The sequence below is a fragment of the Symsagittifera roscoffensis genome, chromosome 3 (genome assembly GCF_963678635.1).
Source record: "Symsagittifera roscoffensis chromosome 3, txSymRosc1.1, whole genome shotgun sequence".
NCBI lineage: Eukaryota > Metazoa > Xenacoelomorpha > Acoela > Convolutidae > Symsagittifera > Symsagittifera roscoffensis.
In genome coordinates, this window is record NC_087064.1 from 34,283,259 (window position 1) to 34,303,910 (window position 20,652).

The 20,652-nt window shown below is 35.0% G+C and overlaps 2 protein-coding genes across 2 annotated transcripts in view; both read right to left on the reverse strand.

Moving 5' to 3' along the window:
* Positions 1-20,652, reverse strand: part of LOC134842670 (vesicle transport through interaction with t-SNAREs homolog 1B-like) — a 543,554-nt gene that overhangs the window by 76,665 nt on the left and 446,237 nt on the right. The gene's annotated exons all lie outside the window — the stretch shown is intronic.
* The window catches only part of LOC134842672 (mitochondrial import inner membrane translocase subunit Tim10 B-like), a 532,474-nt gene that overhangs the window by 65,589 nt on the left and 446,233 nt on the right, over positions 1-20,652 (reverse strand). The gene's annotated exons all lie outside the window — the stretch shown is intronic.

The window sequence follows — 20,652 nt, forward strand, 5'->3', positions numbered from 1 at the left end:
ATTTGTTTTTTTTTACATTTAATTTGTTTCATGTTATTACTGCTCAATAGACCTCAAAAGGCAGGCAGTCAAAACATTCAGGGCTTTGCCCTGATACGAGCAGTCATGTTTTTTTCTGAAATTTTTCGAGGCTAAAACTTCGAAACTCACCAAGAGGACTGCGAGATAAGCAATTGTTTTGATTGAGGTTTACCTAATCGATAAACCTCGATTCTGCGAGAAATCGGGGGAATACCAACTTGTATGCAAGTGCCTCGATATGATATCGCAAGAAAATGTACAAGACCTATCGGTGGAAGTTGAATTTGATCCTAGTTGTCGAGGACAAAGACGTGGTAGGTATATCTGTAAAAGTCAAACCAATTTTTGAATTTGATTCGATATAGATCTAACTGCACAAATTATCTGAAAAAGTATAAAAAAAACATACGGTCTAATGAAAGTCTCATCACATGATCCATTTTTCAGCCAAGAAAAAATAGAATTTTGTCAAGATACTATATCAATAGCGGGGAGGGGCAAGGCGGGGAGGGGAGGTGGATGTTGTAAAATGAGGTTTTTTAGCTGCCGATTTAGACTTTTGACCCTTTTACCACCCACCATCTTTGTTTTGTTTTCCTATATCCAAATTGGGATGAATTTTGGTGTCAGTAAGTACTTTTAAAATTTAGAAATGGTTAAAATGTTTGCTTATAAATGAAGTGCAATCTGAAAACATATGCGTTAGAGGAGCCTAACAAACTTCAATAGCCTAACTAACCTAAAAGCAGCACTTTGGGGACTAGGGGAGCCTATTTGTGTTGGGCGAAGCTAAAGAAATCTTCAATCAAAACCCTCAGTGTTTGCGACTATAGTAAAAGAAACCCAAATCCTGCAAATTCACAGAACGGTAAAAAAATATCTGAAATTTCGCCAACCCTCGAGAAGGTTATAAATCAGCGACTGAAAAATTGATGTCCATATCCAGATATTTCACAGAAAGGTTGACAATATTTGGAAAATCTATTAAACCTTTGAGAAGTTTTTAGATCAACGACTGCACTAAATCATGCTCACGTCCAGAAACTTTTGACAACACATGTTTCTAAAGATGACATTTTTGCTCCACCTTTTGGACGCACATTTAATTTAAAGATGCTATCAATTTTGGGTTTGCTTTTTTGAGCAGCATAAGAAAAACCAATTCTCGAGTCAAGTTCAATTCTGTTAATTTTTTCTATTTTGTGCTGTTTGCTCCAATTTTTGAGGACAAGTAAACCAAAAAAAAAAATTTGGACCAGTTTTGGGGAATATGAAATGATTGTTTTGACCTAATTATCCTTGTGCACGCGCGGAAACAACAACAAGTATAGACGCTGTGAGTTCAAAAGTAATAACATGTTTCACTTGAAATCATTTTTTTTGGAATTATCTTCGCTTGGAAGAACATTTTTCTATCAGCGCGTGAACGTGTCTCGGGGAGTCAAGACGTTCAGTTGACTCCCGCGGGTCGCATCTTTCTATTCTACATCTGATCGTTGCATCTTTGTTATAGATGTCACAGATATTTCCATGTTGCTTTTTTTGCTTTAGAATATTTCTGTTTTCAGTATCTGATAATGCACACAAAATATGCGAAAAGCTTACCAATTCTTTCTTGAACATTGATTTTGATTTTCAAAACAGAATCCTTAAAATCTCAAGAACTTAAATTGAAATAGATGCAATAGTTTGTCGAAAGGTTTAAGCTAACCGAAACTGAAGTCGAAAACGTGGAACTACTCCACTTTTTTGCCTCGGTTTTTTTAAATTAGCCTCCAGGAGAGCTTCAAACAAAAACGGCGTCTGTTATAGTTTCATTGAAGAAAATTTTCGATTAACTTTACTTGAAGTTCGCGACGAGTTTTATAGTCTTCATGTTTCAAAAGCCCTTTGACTGGATAGTAGTCAACCAGGAGTGTTGTTTTAATTGCGAGAAATATTTTTGGAGCCAGTCAGGGGCGGATTTAGGGGGGGGGATGGGCGGACGCTTTTTTCCCCTCTCGGGGATTCGACCCCCTGCCGACCCAAAGGGTCTCCCCTTGGTACTTTTTAAGAAATCCATTTATGGCAGATCGACCCTAAAATTTTTCTAAAGGCGACTTTGGCGCCAATATATACTCATTTTGAGGGGAAGCGCGCGCCAAAAAAAAACGCAATTTTTTTTGTCAAAATTTTCTAAAAAGTGCCCAAAAACTGCTTTTTAAAATTTTCGAAAATTTTTTGAAAATCCGCCCCCTCCCCTCGAGAAAATCCTAGATTCACCCCTGGAGCGAGTCAAGCTAAATTAAGAAAAAATACAGAAACAATTTTGTTGAACCTTTCTTTTTCATAGCTTTTTCGTCTAAAATGCCAGATCTGTAGAAAAATAAATTTCGTCTTATTTCGTTTTTGTAGCATCCGTCTAATTTGCTTGTCCTATAATTTCTTAGGCCCTCATAAATTTATACTAGACTCGTTGTAGAGAAGCCCTGAAGGTTCCTAAGGTCTATGAAGCAATAATAACATGAAAGTAAATGTAAAGAAAAATGAAACAACTTTTTTTTTTAATTTGAGATTTTTTTGCACGAAACATCCCCCCACACGCCAAATAAAGTACAAAGTGATAAATTTTGCTCCTGGTGAAAAATTACTAATGGCAAATAAGCTTCCTTCAATCAATTTGGAACAATTTCTAAGTTGGATTAAATTTCCGCTTACGCGTTGATAGCGCAAAATATATCGCGTTAATTGTCCCAAACGGCCAAAATGGCAATTTTAAACCCCTTAACTTTACAAAAAAACGATCGCAGCTAGAATAAATTTTCAAAGTTAAGCTCAAATTAACAACACCTTTTGAATGATATAAAAAACTTGTCAAAAATGGCTTGTTAAAAAGTGAAAATTTGTCTAAAAAAACCACCCCGAGCGCAAAAACTCCGTTACTTTCTCGCCATGCCTAAGTGGGTGTGGGGTTCGATATGAAATGTTTATAGAAGTTTCAAGAACTGAATCTTGATTAGGCTGGTGTTCGTTTTTGTATGTGCGACGAAATGCTGCTCGCGGCCTATTGTCGCCTGCAATAAACGTCGTCATGCCTTCTAAATGGTACAGCTCTTTCTTTTTACTTTTTCCTGCTTCCATTATACCTTATTTTACGCTGTTTTCAATGGATATACAAGGTTGTGGGCACTAGTTTAATTGTTTGGTTCTTCAAAAATGCTAACAAGACTGCTCGTATCAGGGCAAAGCCCTTATTTTTTTCCAATTTTTTAAAGTTTTTATGGAGCAGTAAAAACATTAAAAAATTCAATATAATGAAATGAAATGAAGTTTTTTTTTCTAAAATTTAAAATTTTTAATGAAAATCATCCCCCACACGCCATATAAATTACAAAAGGATAGATTTCGCTCCTTGTAACAAATCAGTTATGGCAAATAAGCTTCTTTCAACCAATTTGCAACGATTTTAATATGGATTAAATCTCCGCTTACGCGTTAATAGCGCGATATATATCGCGCATTAATTGTTCAAATTGGCCAAAAAGGAAACATTTAAACCCCCATAATTTTACAAAAAATTATCCTAGGTGAAATATATTTTAAAATCTGAGCTCAGGACAACAATACTTTTTGAAAATTATTTTAAAATTTTGTCAAAAATGGCTAGTTAAAAAGTCGAAATTTGTCTGAAAAACCCTCCCCGAGCACAAATATTCCGTTACTTTCGTATCGAAAGTCGGAACAATAATTTGAAGTAGCTAAACTGTTTGAAGCGTGTTTTGATGTGTACGCAAGCTTAAAACGCACATGCAAACTTCAATTATTGTTCCAACTTTCTAGACGAAATTAATAGAATATTTGTGCTCAGGGTGGGTTTTTTTCTTCAGACAAATTCAACATTGTAACTAGCCTATTTTGACAAAATTTTCTTATATCATTCGAAAGGTATAGTTGTACTAAGCTTAAATTTGAAAAAATATTTCATTTGTGATGTTTTTTGTAAAGTAATGGGGGTTTAAAGATTGTCATTTTAGTCAATTTGGGACAATTATCGCGCGATTAATTTCGCGCTATTAACGCGTAAGCGGAGGTTTAATCCGTCTTAAAAATTATTCTAAATTGGTTAAAGGAATATTATTTGCCGAATTGATTTGTTAACGGGAGCGAAATATCTCACTTTGTACTTTATATGGCGCGTGGGGGATGATTTTCACAAACATCTCAATTTAGAAAAAAAAAAATTGTTTTTTTTTACATTTAATTTGTTTCATGTTATTACTGCTCAATAGACCTCAAAAGGCAGGCAGTCAAAACATTCAGGGCTTTGCCCTGATACGAGCAGTCATGTTTTTTTCTGAAATTTTTCGAGGCTAAAACTTCGAAACTCACCAAGAGGACTGCGAGATAAGCAATTGTTTTGATTGAGGTTTACCTAATCGATAAACCTCGATTCTGCGAGAAATCGGGGGAATACCAACTTGTATGCAAGTGCCTCGATATGATATCGCAAGAAAATGTACAAGACCTATCGGTGGAAGTTGAATTTGATCCTAGTTGTCGAGGACAAAGACGTGGTAGGTATATCTGTAAAAGTCAAACCAATTTTTGAATTTGATTCGATATAGATCTAACTGCACAAATTATCTGAAAAAGTATAAAAAAAACATACGGTCTAATGAAAGTCTCATCACATGATCCATTTTTCAGCCAAGAAAAAATAGAATTTTGTCAAGATACTATATCAATAGCGGGGAGGGGCAAGGCGGGGAGGGGAGGTGGATGTTGTAAAATGAGGTTTTTTAGCTGCCGATTTAGACTTTTGACCCTTTTACCACCCACCATCTTTGTTTTGTTTTCCTATATCCAAATTGGGATGAATTTTGGTGTCAGTAAGTACTTTTAAAATTTAGAAATGGTTAAAATGTTTGCTTATAAATGAAGTGCAATCTGAAAACATATGCGTTAGAGGAGCCTAACAAACTTCAATAGCCTAACTAACCTAAAAGCAGCACTTTGGGGACTAGGGGAGCCTATTTGTGTTGGGCGAAGCTAAAGAAATCTTCAATCAAAACCCTCAGTGTTTGCGACTATAGTAAAAGAAACCCAAATCCTGCAAATTCACAGAACGGTAAAAAAATATCTGAAATTTCGCCAACCCTCGAGAAGGTTATAAATCAGCGACTGAAAAATTGATGTCCATATCCAGATATTTCACAGAAAGGTTGACAATATTTGGAAAATCTATTAAGCCTTTGAGAAGTTTTTAGATCAACGACTGCACTAAATCATGCTCACGTCCAGAAACTTTTGACAACACATGTTTCTAAAGATGACATTTTTGCTCCACCTTTTGGACGCACATTTAATTTAAAGATGCTATCAATTTTGGGTTTGCTTTTTTGAGCAGCATAAGAAAAACCAATTCTCGAGTCAAGTTCAATTCTGTTAATTTTTTCTATTTTGTGCTGTTTGCTCCAATTTTTGAGGACAAGTAAACCAAAAAAAAAATTTGGACCAGTTTTGGGGAATATGAAATGATTGTTTTGACCTAATTATCCTTGTGCACGCGCGGAAACAACAACAAGTATAGACGCTGTGAGTTCAAAAGTAATAACATGTTTCACTTGAAATCATTTTTTTTTGGAATTATCTTCGCTTGGAAGAACATTTTTCTATCAGCGCGTGAACGTGTCTCGGGGAGTCAAGACGTTCAGTTGACTCCCGCGGGTCGCATCTTTCTATTCTACATCTGATCGTTGCATCTTTGTTATAGATGTCACAGATATTTCCATGTTGCTTTTTTTGCTTTAGAATATTTCTGTTTTCAGTATCTGATAATGCACACAAAATATGCGAAAAGCTTACCAATTCTTTCTTGAACATTGATTTTGATTTTCAAAACAGAATCCTTAAAATCTCAAGAACTTAAATTGAAATAGATGCAATAGTTTGTCGAAAGGTTTAAGCTAACCGAAACTGAAGTCGAAAACGTGGAACTACTCCACTTTTTTGCCTCGGTTTTTTTAAATTAGCCTCCAGGAGAGCTTCAAACAAAAACGGCGTCTGTTATAGTTTCATTGAAGAAAATTTTCGATTAACTTTACTTGAAGTTCGCGACGAGTTTTATAGTCTTCATGTTTCAAAAGCCCTTTGACTGGATAGTAGTCAACCAAGAGTGTTGTTTTAATTGCGAGAAATATTTTTGGAGCCAGTCAGGGGCGGATTTAGGGGGGGGGATGGGCGGACGCTTTTTTCCCCTCTCGGGGATTCGACCCCCTGCCGACCCAAAGGGTCTCCCCTTGGTACTTTTTAAGAAATCCATTTATGGCAGATCGACCCTAAAATTTTTCTAAAGGCGACTTTGGCGCCAATATATACTCATTTTGAGGGGAAGCGCGCGCCAAAAAAAAACGCAATTTTTTTTGTCAAAATTTTCTAAAAAGTGCCCAAAAACTGCTTTTTAAAATTTTCGAAAATTTTTTGAAAATCCGCCCCCTCCCCTCGAGAAAATCCTAGATTCACCCCTGGAGCGAGTCAAGCTAAATTAAGAAAAAATACAGAAACAATTTTGTTGAACCTTTCTTTTTCATAGCTTTTTCGTCTAAAATGCCAGATCTGTAGAAAAATAAATTTCGTCTTATTTCGTTTTTGTAGCATCCGTCTAATTTGCTTGTCCTATAATTTCTTAGGCCCTCATAAATTTATACTAGACTCGTTGTAGAGAAGCCCTGAAGGTTCCTAAGGTCTATGAAGCAATAATAACATGAAAGTAAATGTAAAGAAAAATGAAACAACTTTTTTTTTTAATTTGAGATTTTTTTGCACGAAACATCCCCCCACACGCCAAATAAAGTACAAAGTGATAAATTTTGCTCCTGGTGAAAAAATACTAATGGCAAATAAGCTTCCTTCAATCAATTTGGAACAATTTCTAAGTTGGATTAAATTTCCGCTTACGCGTTGATAGCGCAAAATATATCGCGTTAATTGTCCCAAACGGCCAAAATGGCAATTTTAAACCCCTTAACTTTACAAAAAAACGATCGCAGCTAGAATAAATTTTCAAAGTTAAGCTCAAATTAACAACACCTTTTGAATGATATAAAAAACTTGTCAAAAATGGCTTGTTAAAAAGTGAAAATTTGTCTAAAAAAACCACCCCGAGCGCAAAAACTCCGTTACTTTCTCGCCATGCCTAAGTGGGTGTGGGGTTCGATATGAAATGTTTATAGAAGTTTCAAGAACTGAATCTTGATTAGGCTGGTGTTCGTTTTTGTATGTGCGACGAAATGCTGCTCGCGGCCTATTGTCGCCTGCAATAAACGTCGTCATGCCTTCTAAATGGTACAGCTCTTTCTTTTTACTTTTTCCTGCTTCCATTATACCTTATTTTACGCTGTTTTCAATGGATATACAAGGTTGTGGGCACTAGTTTAATTGTTTGGTTCTTCAAAAATGCTAACAAGACTGCTCGTATCAGGGCAAAGCCCTTATTTTTTTCCAATTTTTTAAAGTTTTTATGGAGCAGTAAAAACATTAAAAAATTCAATATAATGAAATGAAATGAAGTTTTTTTTTCTAAAATTTGAAATTTTTAATGAAAATCATCCCCCACACGCCATATAAATTACAAAAGGATAGATTTCGCTCCTTGTAACAAATCAGTTATGGCAAATAAGCTTCTTTCAACCAATTTGCAACGATTTTAATATGGATTAAATCTCCGCTTACGCGTTAATAGCGCGATATATATCGCGCATTAATTGTTCAAATTGGCCAAAAAGGAAACATTTAAACCCCCATAATTTTACAAAAAATTATCCTAGGTGAAATATATTTTAAAATCTGAGCTCAGGACAACAATACTTTTTGAAAATTATTTTAAAATTTTGTCAAAAATGGCTAGTTAAAAAGTCGAAATTTGTCTGAAAAACCCTCCCCGAGCACAAATATTCCGTTACTTTCGTATCGAAAGTCGGAACAATAATTTGAAGTAGCTAAACTGTTTGAAGCGTGTTTTGATGTGTACGCAAGCTTAAAACGCACATGCAAACTTCAATTATTGTTCCAACTTTCTAGACGAAATTAATAGAATATTTGTGCTCAGGGTGGGTTTTTTTCTTCAGACAAATTCAACATTGTAACTAGCCTATTTTGACAAAATTTTCTTATATCATTCGAAAGGTATAGTTGTACTAAGCTTAAATTTGAAAAAATATTTCATTTGTGATGTTTTTTGTAAAGTAATGGGGGTTTAAAGATTGTCATTTTAGTCAATTTGGGACAATTATCGCGCGATTAATTTCGCGCTATTAACGCGTAAGCGGAGGTTTAATCCGTCTTAAAAATTATTCTAAATTGGTTAAAGGAATATTATTTGCCGAATTGATTTGTTAACGGGAGCGAAATATCTCACTTTGTACTTCATATGGCGCGTGGGGGATGATTTTCACAAACATCTCAATTTAGAAAAAAAAAATTTGTTTTTTTTTACATTTAATTTGTTTCATGTTATTACTGCTCAATAGACCTCAAAAGGCAGGCAGTCAAAACATTCAGGGCTTTGCCCTGATACGAGCAGTCATGTTTTTTTCTGAAATTTTTCGAGGCTAAAACTTCGAAACTCACCAAGAGGACTGCGAGATAAGCAATTGTTTTGATTGAGGTTTACCTAATCGATAAACCTCGATTCTGCGAGAAATCGGGGGAATACCAACTTGTATGCAAGTGCCTCGATATGATATCGCAAGAAAATGTACAAGACCTATCGGTGGAAGTTGAATTTGATCCTAGTTGTCGAGGACAAAGACGTGGTAGGTATATCTGTAAAAGTCAAACCAATTTTTGAATTTGATTCGATATAGATCTAACTGCACAAATTATCTGAAAAAGTATTAAAAAAACATACGGTCTAATGAAAGTCTCATCACATGATCCATTTTTCAGCCAAGAAAAAATAGAATTTTGTCAAGATACTATATCAATAGCGGGGAGGGGCAAGGCGGGGAGGGGCAAGGCGGGGAGGGGAGGTGGATGTTGTAAAATGAGGTTTTTTAGCTGCCGATTTAGACTTTTGACCCTTTTACCACCCACCATCTTTGTTTTGTTTTCCTATATCCAAATTGGGATGAATTTTGGTGTCAGTAAGTACTTTTAAAATTTAGAAATGGTTAAAATGTTTGCTTATAAATGAAGTGCAATCTGAAAACATATGCGTTAGAGGAGCCTAACAAACTTCAATAGCCTAACTAACCTAAAAGCAGCACTTTGGGGACTAGGGGAGCCTATTTGTGTTGGGCGAAGCTAAAGAAACCTTCAATCAAAACCCTCAGTGTTTGCGACTTTAGTAAAAGAAACCCAAATCCTGCAAATTCACAGAACGGTAAAAAATTATCTGAAATTTCGCCAACCCTCGAGAAGGTTATAAATCAGCGACTGAAAAATTGATGTCCATATCCAGATATTTCACAGAAAGGTTGACAATATTTGGAAAATCTATTAAACCTTTGAGAAGTTTTTAGATCAACGACTGCACTAAATCATGCTCACGTCCAGAAACTTTTGACAACACATGTTTCTAAAGATGACATTTTTGCTCCACCTTTTGGACGCACATTTAATTTCAGGATGCTATCAATTTTGGGTTTGCTTTTTTGAGCAGCATAAGAAAAACCAATTCTCGAGTCAAGTTCAATTCTGTTAATTTTTTCTATTTTGTGCTGTTTGCTCCAATTTTTGAGGACAAGTAAATCAAAAAAAAAATTTGGACCAGTTTTGGGGAATATGAAATGATTGTTTTGACCTAATTATCCTTGTGCACGCGCGGAAACAACAACAAGTATAGACGCTGTGAGTTCAAAAGTAATAACATGTTTCACTTGAAATCATTTTTTTTGGAATTATCTTCGCTTGGAAGAACATTTTTCCATATTATGTACAAAAATTAGCTTAGTTTCCGTTTATCTTAAAACTTGGGCGCGCTTCATTCTCCACGAGCGAGGGAAAGTTTGCATATATCAATTTTTTTTAATTTTGCCGGTTTTGGGTGGTGGTTTTCAACAGCTATAAAAACATTATCGAATTAATAATTTAGAAAGTGTGAAGAAAACCAGCTCATAGTCTTGTCCAGGAAGTCCAGGGAAAAATCTGCAAGTCTTTGGCATGGTTTTTTGGATAAGAAAACTTTTTTTTTTGTGTTGCAAGATAATAGTTGATTTGAAACCTCTGATGACTCGCAAAATATGTCTCACTTTTATAGATAGGTGAACCAAGAAATTTATTGGAAAAAAATTTTTACCTTGTCAATAGTTGATACAATTTTTCATATGACTCCTAAAGTTAACCTAGCTGAAAAATCTACTATTTCAATACTTTTCTCTAAGATACTTTTCAATACTTTTCTTCTCAGAAAAAAAAAACAAAAAAAAACGAGGGTTGAACACGCTTAAGGGTCTAAAACCTCTCAACAATGATGTTAATTACTTTTTTGCACTTTTTTCAAAATGATTACGGAATGAAACTACCAATCTAACTGAGGCCTACCATAGCCCTGCAAAACAAGACTGTGTGGCTGTGGCTATATTGACGCTTGAAGGGGAAACAAAATTGATTGACAATATTGGTTGAGTACCAATCATGGAAAAGCGAAGCAACGAAAAGACTCGAAGCAACGAAAAGGCGTAGCGAGGAAAAGGCGGGGGACGGTCTTTTTCTCGGTGCCGGGTTTAGAATTTTAACCCCCGTAACCCTTCCATAGCTTATTGTACTAATTTATTATATCTGTTTTGGGATGAACTTCAGTGCCAATATGTTTTTAAAGTTTTAAAACTGCGTAAAATGTTTGCTTATAAATGAAGGAAGAAGACCCGGAATCTGAATATATGTGCGCTAGTGAAACCTATAAAGCTTTCAAAATTTTTGGCCTGTTTTTTTGAAACTTCGTCTACATCGCAGAAAAACTTGCCAAATTAGAGTTTATTAGCCCTGAAAATCAATTTTGTCGACCTGAAAACGGACCGAAACTTTTAAAAATCTGAAATTTAAGATCCGCGATCGTCTCAAATGAAACCCATATCCTTCTGCGATGTAGACGAAAACGGACGATGTTCGACCTGAAAACGGACCGAAACTTTTAAAAATCTGAAATTTAAGATCCGCGATCGTTTCAAATGAAACCCATATCCTGAATTTTAACAAAAAGTAGACTTTTTGAAATCTGCGAACCGATTCACATACTAAAGGATTCCCATGGCTGAAAAAATCACAAAAGTGTCGACAAAATTTTGCAAAATTGCCAATCTTTCGAAAAGGTTCTAGATATCTGCAAATCGGATTCACGTACTAAATGTTGCCCATATCCAGAAAACAAAAACACAAGGGTCAACAAAAAATTGCAAACTTGCCAATCCTTTGAATCCTTTGAAAGTGTTCGAGATCAGCGACGGTACTAAATGATGCTCATATCCAGATATTTCACAAAAAAGGTCAAAAATATTTTGAAAATCTGCTAACTCTTTGAGATTTTTTTAGGTCAACGACCGTACTAAATGATGCCCACATCCAAAAACTTTTGACAACACATGTTTTCAAAGATGAACTTTTTCCTCCACTTTTTGGGCGTAAATTTAAATTAAAGATGCTAGAAATTGTGGTTTGGCTTTGAAGGCAACAAAAAAATTCTCCAGCGTTGTCTGATTATTGTTCCGATTTTCGATACGAAAGTAACGGAACATTGTGCTCGGGGTGGGTTTTTTTTCTTCAGACAAATTTCGACTTTTTAACTAGCCGTTTTTGACGCAATTTTTTTAATATCAGTCGAAAGCAATTTGAAAAGATATTTCACCTGTGATCATTTTTCGTAAAGTTATGGGGGTTTAAAGATTGCCATTCTGGCCAATTTGGGACAATTAACGCGCGATAAGTTTCGCGCTATTAACGCGTAAGCGAGATTTAATCCGTCTTAGAAATCGTTCTAAATTGGTTCAAGGAAGCCTATATGCCATAATTGATTTCATAATAGGCGCAAAATCTATCATCACTTTGTACTTATTATGACCTGTGGGGGGGATGCTTTTACATAAAATCTCAAACTTTTTCAAAAAAAATTTTTTATTTTTTTTCTTGCTTAGAAATTTTTCATCTTATTAATGCTCCATAGACCTTAAAAGGCAGTCGGCACTTTCAGGGCTTCGCCCTGATACGAGCAGTTTTGTTTGCTTTTTTGTTAGTAAGTAACGGAATATTTGTGCTCGGGGTGGGTTTTTTTTTCTTCAGACAAATTTCGACTTTTTAACTAGCAATTTTTGACGGAACTTTTTAATATCATTCGCAAGGTATTGTTGTCATGAGCTCAAATTTGAAAAGATATTTTACCTGTGATCATTTTTCGTAAAGTTATGGGGGTTTAAAGATTGCCATTTCGGCCAATTTGGGACAATTAACGCGTGATATATTTCGCGCTATTAACGAGTAAGCGGATAGTTAATCCGTCTTAGAAATTGTTCCAAATTGGTTAAAAGAAGCTTATTTGCCACAATTGGTTTGTTACAAGGAGCAAAATTCATCCTTTTGTACTTGGTATGGCGTAAGGGGGATGATTTTTATTTAAAAATTTCAAATTTTAGAAAAAAAATTTTTTCATTTTATTTTTTCCTAAATTTAATTTTTTAATGTTATTACTGCTCCATAAACCTTAAAAGGCAGTCGGAAAATTCAGGGCTTCGCACTAATACGAGCAATCTTGTTTATCTTTTGCGCTGATTGTTCGAATATTTGGAGAAAAAAGCACACAAAATAGGCTCGTAATTTTTTGGACCAGTTTTGGAGACTATTGAGTGATGGTTTTGATTATAGGTTGATGCATTCACGTACCAGCGCAAAAAAAAACGAAAAAAAGATAAGTGTCGTCAGATTAAAATTTTTAATTGAACTCAACACTTTTAAATTTATGTGTTCTTGGAAAAACAGTTTGACCACATAATGAACCAAAAATCGCAATTGGCAATCAGCCACAAGCGACAATTGGTAGCCTTTCAAGAAGCGACAATTAGTTGCATAGCAATTTGCTATACAAGCTGTATAAGTAATTCTTAAAAAACCAACTTAGCAATGCACAGTTATTAACTGGCCGTGCTTTAGCTGCTGTAGGGTTTGATATGGAAAGTTTAAGTCATGAACCCAGATTAGGTTGGTTTGCGGCAAATTGTCGTTTTTCTAATGCAAAAATTTGTCGTTTTTGCAAAAGTCGTAAGCAAAGTTAATTACAATTGAAGCATAGGTCAAGTATAATTGAAAAATGGGTCAAGCACAGTCAAAACATGAATATGTCAAGCTCAGTCGACACATAGATTAAACCAGTCGAATCATAGATATCGAACAGTTGAAATAAAAAACAAGCACAGTCGAAAAATATGTCGAGCACTGTAAAAACATGAAAAAGTATAGGTTGAACACTGAAACAGTAAAAGTATAGGTTGAGCTCAGTCGAAACGGGTATCGGGTACAGTCGAAGCATAAGTTGGGCACAATTTGAATTCTGAAATGAGCGGCGGATTAATACAGCTCTGAAATCATTACCACTAGCCATGCCTAAGTGGGTGTGGGGTTTGATATGAAGTGTTTATAGAAGTTTCAAGAACTGAATCTTGATTAAGCTGGTGTTCGTTTTTGTATGTGCGACGAAATGCTGCTCGCGGCCTATTGTCGCCTGCAACAAACGTCGTCATGCCTTCTAAATGGTACAGGTCTTTCTTTTTATTTTTTCCTGCTTCCATAATACCTTATTTTACGCTGTTTTTAATGGATATACAAGGTTGTAGGCACTAGTTTAATTGTTTGGTTCTTCAAAAATGCTAACAAGACTGCTCGTATCAGGGCAAAGCCCTGAATGTTCCAATTCTTTTTTAGTTTTTATGGAGCAGTAAAAACCTTAAAAAATTCAATAGAATAAAATATAATGAAGTTTTTTTTTCTAAAATTTAAAATTTTTAATGAAAATCATCCCCCACACGCCATATAAATTACAAAAGGATAGATTTCGATCCTTGTAACAAATCAGTTATGGCAAATAAGCTTCTTTCAACCAATTTGCAACGATTTTAATATGGATTAAATCTCCGCTTTCGCGTTAATAGCGCGATATATATCGCGCGTTAATTGTTCAAATTGGCCAAAAAGGAAATATTTAAACCCCCATAACTTTACAAAAAATTATCCTAGGTGAAATATATTTTAAAATCTGAGCTCAGGACAACAATACTTTTTGAAAATTATTTAAAACTTTTGTCAAAAATGGCTAGTTAAAAAGTCCAAATTTGTCTGAAAAAACCCTCCCCGAGCACAAATATTCCGTTACTTCCGAAGTAGCTAAACTGTTTGAAGCGTGTTTTGATGTGTACGCAAGCTTATAACGCACATGCAAAATTCAATTATTGTTCTAACTTTCTAGACGAAATTAATAGAATATTTGTGCTCAGGGTGGGTTTTTTCTTCAGACATGTAATTATGTACAAAAAATTAGCTTAATTTCCGTTTATCTTAAAACTTGGGCGCGCTTCATTCTCCACAAGCGAGGGAAAGTTTGCATACATCAATTTTTTTTAATTTTGCCGGTTGTGGGTGATGGTTTTCAACAGCTATAAAAACATTATCGAATTAATAATTTAGAAAGTGTGAAGAAAACCAGCTCATAGTCTTGTCCAGGAAGTCCAGGGAAAAATCTGCAAGTCTTTGGCATGGTTTTTTGGTCAGGCCTGGTTCCATGGATAAGAAAACTTTTTTTTTGTGTTGCAAGATAATAGTTGATTTGAAACCTCTGATGACTCGCAAAATATGTCTCACTTTTATAGATAGGTGAACCAAGAAATTTATTGGAAAAAAATTTTTACCTTGTCAATAGTTGATACAATTTTTCATATGACTCCTAAAGTTAACCTAGCTGAAAAATCTACTATTTCAATACTTTTCTCTAAGATACTTTTCAATACTTTTCTTCTCAGAAAAAAAAACAAAAAAAAACGAGGGTTGAACACGCTTAAGGGTCTAAAACCTCTAAACAATGATGTTAATTACTTTTTTGCACTTTTTTCAAAATGATTACGGAATGAAACTACCAATCTAACTGAGGCCTACCATAGCCCTGCAAAACAAGACTGTGTGGCTGTGGCTATATTGACGCTTGAAGGGGAAACAAAATTGATTGACAATATTGGTTGAGTACCAATCATGGAAAAGCGAAGCAACGAAAAGACTCGAAGCAACGAAAAGGCGTAGCGAGGAAAAGGCGGGGGACGGTCTTTTTCTCGGTGCCGGGTTTAGAATTTTAACCCCCGTAACCCTTCCATAGCTTATTGTACTAATTTATTATATCTGTTTTGGGATGAACTTCAGTGCCAATATGTTTTTAAAGTTTTAAAACTGCGTAAAATGTTTGCTTATAAATGAAGGAAGAAGACCCGGAATCTGAATATATGTGCGCTAGTGAAACCTATAAAGCTTTCAAAATTTTTGGCCTGTTTTTTTGAAACTTCGTCTACATCGCAGAAAAACTTGCCAAATTAGAGTTTATTAGCCCTGAAAATCAATTTTGTCGACCTGAAAACGGACCGAAACTTTTAAAAATCTGAAATTTAAGATCCGCGATCGTCTCAAATGAAACCCATATCCTTCTGCGATGTAGACGAAAACGGACGATGTTCGACCTGAAAATGGACCGAAACTTTTAAAAATCTGAAATTTAAGATCCGCGATCGTTTCAAATGAAACCCATATCCTGAATTTTAACAAAAAGTAGACTTTTTGAAATCTGCGAACCGATTCACATACTAAAGGATTCCCATGGCTGAAAAAATCACAAAAGTGTCGACAAAATTTTGCAAAATTGCCAATCTTTCGAAAAGGTTCTAGATATCTGCAAATCGGATTCACGTACTAAATGTTGCCCATATCCAGAAAAAAAAAACACAAGGGTCAACAAAAAATTGCAAACTTGCCAATCCTTTGAATCCTTTGAAAGTGTTCGAGATCAGCGACGGTACTAAATGATGCTAATATCCAGATATTTTACAAAAAAGGTCAAAAATATTTTGAAAATCTGCTAACTCTTTGAGACTTTTTTAGGTCAACGACCGTACTAAAAGATGCCCACATCCAAAAACTTTTGACAACACATGTTTTCAAAGATGAACTTTTTCCTCAATTTTTTGGGCGTAAATTTAAATTAAAGATGCTAGAAATTGTGGTTTGGCTTTGAAGGCAACAAAAAATTCTCCAGCGTTGTCTGATTATTGTTCCGATTTTCGATACGAAAGTAACGGAACATTGTGCTCGGGGTGGGTTTTTTCTTCAGACAAATTTCGACTTTTTAACTAGCCGTTTTTGACGCAATTTTTTTAATATCATTCGAAAGCAATTTGAAAAGATATTTCACCTGTGATCATTTTTCGTAAAGTTATGGGGGTTTAAAGATTGCCATTCTGGCCAATTTGGGACAATTAACGCGCGATAAGTTTCGCGCTATTAACGCGTAAGCGAGATTTAATCCGTCTTAGAAATCGTTCTAAATTGGTTCAAGGAAGCCTATATGCCATAATTGATTTGTTAATAGGCGCAAAATCTATCATCACTTTGTACTTATTATGACCTGTGGGGGTGATGCTTTTACATAAAATCTCAAATTTTTTCAAAAAAAATTTTTTATTTTTTTTCTTGCTTAGAAATTTTTCATCTTATTAATGCTCCATAGACCTTAAAAGGCAGTCGGCACTTTCAGGGCTTCGCCCTGATACGAGCAGTTTTGTTTGCTTTTTTGTTAGTAAGTAACGGAATATTTGTGCTCGGGGTGGGTTTTTTTTTCTTCAGACAAATTTCGACTTTTTAACTAGCAATTTTTGACGGAACGTTTTTATATCATTCGCAAGGTATTGTTGTCATGAGCTCAAATTTGAAAAGATATTTTACCTGTGATCATTTTTCGTAAAGTTATGGGGGTTTAAAGATTGCCATTTCGGCCAATTTGGGACAATTAACGCGTGATATATTTCGCGCTATTAACGCGTAAGCGGATAGTTAATCCGTCTTAGAAATTGTTCCAAATTGGTTAAAAGAAGCTTATTTGCCACAATTGGTTTGTTACAAGGAGCAAAATTCATCCTTTTGTGCTTGGTATGGCGTAAGGGGGATGATTTTCATTCAAAAAATTCAAATTTAAGCAAAAAAATTTTTTCATTTTATTTTTTCTTAAATTTAATTTTTTAATGTTATTACTGCTCCATAAACCTTAAAAGGCAGTCGGAAAATTCAGGGCTTCGCACTAATACGAGCAATCTTGTTTATCTTTTGCGCTGATTGTTCGAATATTTGGAGAAAAAAGCACACAAAAAAGGCTCGTAATTTTTTGGACCAGTTTTGGAGACTATTGAGTGATGGTTTTCTTTAACAACTTTAAGAAGTTTTTTAATGACAGCTCAAATTGATCCATCTTCGAAAAATTTCTCAGAAAAAAAATGAAACAAAAACACCGTGGGTTGAACTCAGTTAACGGTCTAATGTTTTTCAACAAATTATATTTGTTGATATTTGCTTATCTTTTTCACAATGAATGCTGCATGAAATCAAAAGCATGGTCGCATCGCAATTGGCAATCAGCCACAAGCGACAATTGGTAGCCTTTCAAGAAGCGACAATTAGTTGCATAGCAATTTGCTATACAAGCTGTATAAGTAATTCTTAAAAAACCAATTTAGCAATGCACAGTTATTAACTGGCTGTGCTTTAGCTGCTGTAGGGTTTGATATGGAAAGTTTAAGTGATGAACCCAGATTAGGTTGGTTTGCGGCAAATTGTCGTTTTTCTAATGCAAAAATTTGTCGTTTTTGCAAAAGTCGTGAGCAAAGTTAATTACAATTGAAGCATAGGTCAAGTATAATTGAAAAATAGGTCAAGCACAGTCAAAACATGAATATGTCAAGCTCAGTCGACACATAGATTAAACCAGTCGAATCATAGATATCGAACAGTTGAAATATAAAACAAGCACAGTCGAAAAATATGTCGAGCACTGTAAAAACATGAAAAAGTATAGGTTGAACACTGAAACAGTAAAAGTATAGGTTGAGCTCAGTCGGATCGGGTATCGGGTACAGTCGAAGCATAAGTTGGGCACAATTTGAATTCTGAAATGAGCGGCGGATTAATACAGCTCTGAAATCATTACCACTAGCCATGCCTAAGTGGGTGTGGGGTTTGATATGAAATGTTTATAGAAGTTTCAAGAACTGAATCTTGATTAAGCTGGTGTTCGTTTTTGTATGTGCGACGAAATGCTGCTCGCGGCCTATTGTCGCCTGCAACAAACGTCGTCATGCCTTCTAAATGGTACAGGTCTTTCTTTTTACTTTTTCCTGCTTCCATAATACCTTATTTTACGCTGTTTTTAATGGATATACAAGGTTGTGGGCACTAGTTTAATTGTTTGGTTCTTCAAAAATGCTAACAAGACTGCTCGTATCAGGGCAAAGCCCTGAATGTTCCAATTCTTTTCTAGTTTTTATGGAGCAGTAAAAACATTAAAAAATTCAATAGAATAAAATATAATGAAGTTTTTTTTTCTAAAATTTAAAATTTTTAATGAAAATCATCCCCCACACGCCATATAAATTACAAAAGGATAGATTTCGATCCTTGTAACAAATCAGTTATGGCAAATAAGCTTCTTTCAACCAATTTGCAACGATTTTAATATGGATTAAATCTCCGCTTTCGCGTTAATAGCGCGATATATATCGCGCGTTAATTATTCAAATTGGCCAAAAAGGAAATATTTAAACCCCCATAACTTTACAAAAAATTATCCTAGGTGAAATATATTTTAAAATCTGAGCTCAGGACAACAATACTTTTTGAAAATTATTTAAAACTTTTGTCAAAAATGGCTAGTTAAAAAGTCCAAATTTGTCTGAAAAAACCCTCCCGAGCACAAATATTCCGTTACTTCCGAAGTAGCTAAACTGTTTGAAGCGTGTTTTGATGTGTACGCAAGCTTATAACGCACATGCAAAATTCAATTATTGTTCTAACTTTCTAGACGAAATTAATAGAATATTTGTGCTCAGGGTGGGTTTTTTCTTCAGACATGTAATTATGTACAAAAAATTAGCTTAATTTCCGTTTATCTTAAAACTTGGGCGCGCTTCATTCTCCACAAGCGAGGGAAAGTTTGCATACATCAATTTTTTTTAATTTTGCCGGTTGTGGGTGATGGTTTTCAACAGCTATAAAAACATTATCGAATTAATAATTTAGAAAGTGTGAAGAAAACCAGCTCATAGTCTTGTCCAGGAAGTCCAGGGAAAAATCTGCAAGTCTTTGGCATGGTTTTTTGGTCAGGCCTGGTTCCATGGATAAGAAAACTTTTTTTTTGTGTTGCAAGATAATAGTTGATTTGAAATCTGATGACTCGCAAAATATGTCTCACTTTTATAGATAGGTGAACCAGGAAATTTATTGGAAAAAAATTTTTACCTTGTCAATAGTTGATACAATTTTTCATATGACTCCTAAAGTTAACCTAGCTGAAAAATCTACTATTTCAATACTTTTCTCTAAGATACTTTTCAATACTTTTCTTCTCAGAAAAAAAAACAAAAAAAAACGAGGGTTGAACACGCTTAAGGGTCTAAAACCTCTCAACAATGATGTTAATTACTTTTTTGCACTTTTTTCAAAATGATTACGGAATGAAACTACCAATCTAACTGAGGCCTACCATAGCCCTGCAAAACAAGACTGTGTGGCTGTGGCTATATTGACGCTTGAAGGGAAAACAAAATTGATTGACAATATTGGTTGAGTACCAATCATGGAAAAGCGAAGCAACGAAAAGACTCGAAGCAACGAAAAGGCGTAGCGAGGAAAAGGCGGGGGACGGTCTTTTTCTCGGTGCCGGGTTTAGAATTTTAACCCCCGTAACCCTTCCATAGCTTATTGTACTAATTTATTATATCTGTTTTGGGATGAACTTCAGTGCCAATATGTTTTTAAAGTTTTAAAACTGCGTAAAATGTTTGCTTATAAATGAAGGAAGAAGACCCGGAATCTGAATATATGTGCGCTAGTGAAACCTATAAAGCTTTCAAAATTTTTGGCCTGTTTTTTTGAAACTTCGTCTACATCGCAGAAAAACTTGCCAAATTAGAGTTTATTAGCCCTGAAAATCAATTTTGTCGACCTGAAAACGGACCGAAACTTTTAAAAATCTGAAATTTAAGATCCGCGATCGTCTCAAATGAAACCCATATCCTTCTGCGATGTAGACGAAAACGGACGATGTTCGACCTGAAAACGGACCGAAAATTTTAAAAATCTGAAATTTAAGATCCGCGATCGTTTCAAATGAAACCCATATCCTGAATTTTAACAAAAAGTAGACTTTTTGAAATCTGCGATCCGATTCACATACTAAAGGATTCCCATGGCTGAAAAAATCACAAAAGTGTCGACAAAATTTTGCAAAATTGCCAATCTTTCGAAAAGGTTCTAGATATCTGCAAATCGGATTCACGTACTAAATGTTGCCCATATCCAGAAAACAAAAACACAAGGGTCAACAAAAAATTGCAAACTTGCCAATCCTTTGAATCCTTTGAAAGTGTTCGA